The following is a 2,500-nucleotide window of genomic DNA, read 5'->3' on the forward strand; positions in this document are numbered from 1 at the left end:
TTGAACATGAAATCGAGTTTGTTTTTTGTTTTCTAAAAGTTTAGTAGCATGTTACTACAATCACTTTTGTAATCTGTTAATAGATAACAGATGATTACAACAATGATTGCAGTTAGAGTATTCAGTGACGTGACAATGGTAAAGTAAAAGGCAGTAAAATTAAATCTACATGACAGTATCAACTTTATTGATTAATAATTAAAGGAGGATGAAAAAATAATAATGGTAAGGAGAATTCCATTAATAATCAGAATAATTATTGTCCTAAAGCAAAAATGGTAATAATCATGGTGATAACAGCGAAAGCTATAATAACAAATAGTATTGCTGATAATGATATTAGCAGCAACAATAATTATAATAATGATAACAGCAGTAAGAATACTTATAATGATAATAATAAAATTGATTGATATTGATAATAATAACAACAATGGTATGTAGTCAGAATAATTAATTATGAACATCAACAACAACAGTAATGATATTGATAATAATGATAATAATAATAATAATGGTAGTACTAACAACATTGATAGTAATAATACTGATAATGTTAAAAATGATAATAATATAATGGTGATAACAATAATGAATATATCTTGGTAATAGTAATGACAATGATCATAATTAGTAAAAATAATGATAATAATAATGATAACACAAATAAAAAAGATGATAGTAATAATTAAACAATAATAATGATAGCAATAATCATCTTAATAATCATAATCACAATCAAAATAATATTACTCCTACAAATACTACTACTAATAATAATAATGATAACAATAATAATAATGCTAATACTAATAATAGCAACATCAATAATTATAATTACACAACAACTTCAATGATAATAATAATAATAACAACAGTAATAGTCCTATTCTAATAACAGTTATGATAACCACAACAACAAAACACGACGCCGTCAGGAATATAACAGAGGAAAAACCAGCGTCCTTTTCTTCGGAAACTTTGGCCAACTATTCCTTGCATCTTGATTCTTCGATCTCCTTATCGTTCGCGTCATATTCTTCAGCTCGGAGAGTCTTTTCTTCATGTTCTTTCCGGTGAGTTGCATCTTGTGATAGTTCTGCGTTGCTGAGTTGGTAAGGGTGGGGTAGGGGAGGAGGAGGAGGGGAGGGGAAGGAGTTGGTAAGGGTGGTTGGGTGAAGGGGAGGGGAGAGGAGAAGGGAACTTTGCTCTTTGGATGTGGGGGTAGGAGGGGGGTGGGGATGGGAAGGGGTGAGAGAAGGGAATGGAGAGAATGGAAGGGAAGGGGAAGGGAAGGAGAATGGGAAAGAGACGGGGTGAGGGGAAAGGGAAGGAGAGAGGGAAGGGAAGTGAGAAAATGTGAGAGAAGGGAATGGAAAAAGGAGAGAATGATGGGGGATGGGAAAGAGAAGAAGAGGTGAGGGAAATGAGAAGGGGGAAGGTGGAAGGCGATCGAAAGGGAAGGGGAGAGGGAAGGGGGATGGGAAAGGAGATGTAATGTGAAGGGAAGGAATGGGGAGTGGGATAAGAAAGACAAGGGGAGGAGATGGAAAAGAGATGGGGAGAGGGGGAAGGAAAAGGGAGTAGTGAGAGAAGGTAAAAGAGGGGGAGGGAGAACGAAGGTCAGTCATAGGGAAAATGAAGACGATGGGGAGAGGGGAGCATGGGAGAATGGAGCGTGAATTTAAAAAAAAAACAGAAAAAAAAAAAAAAAAAACAAGCGAAAAGGAAGAGGAGGAAGTGGGAAAAACGGAGGGTCAGAAAAGTGGAAGGAGTGGAGAAAAGGGGAAAAGTAAGGGATAGAAAAAAGACAAAAAAAAGACGTGTAAAGGAAAACTGATAAACAAAAAAAAAAAAAAAGTCACCGAAAAGAGATAGCAGGGAAACGGGAAAGGGAAACGAAGAAGTTAGGGAAGAGGAAAAGGGAAGAGGAGGGGTGACTGGTCCACGTCATACATTTCCTACAAACGATAGTTGTTTATGCAAATGACTCACTTGGCGTAAATTTCCTGTTGCGTCATGATTTGGCTCATCGGTGATAATGCATTGCTATCATGACGATTTAGCATTGCATATTCAGATTTATTGATGGAACAACTATAAACATTTAATATTACATACACAGAAAGATTTATGCATATATACACAATATTTATACATATAAAGATAAATAAATTGATATAAATGTAGATAAAAATAAAGATACATAGAAAGTAAATATACACACATGTTATGTATACGTGCTTTACATAAACAGAAACACAAACAAACGAAGGATAAATACGCTGCCACGTTGCACCTTTACCCGGTTGCAACATTCACCTACTCATTGAGGTCAAGGCTAGGTGCTACTCCCGTCTAACTTGAACCTCTCTCCTTCCTATACATTCTGTGTGTGTGTGTGTGTGTGTGTGTGTGTGTGTGTGTGTGTGTGTGTTTATTTATCTATGTATATGGATATAATTGCATAAGCAGATAAATTAATAAATATATGTACATA

Source organism: Penaeus chinensis, chromosome 38 (genome assembly GCF_019202785.1).
Source record: "Penaeus chinensis breed Huanghai No. 1 chromosome 38, ASM1920278v2, whole genome shotgun sequence".
Lineage (NCBI taxonomy): Eukaryota > Metazoa > Arthropoda > Malacostraca > Decapoda > Penaeidae > Penaeus > Penaeus chinensis.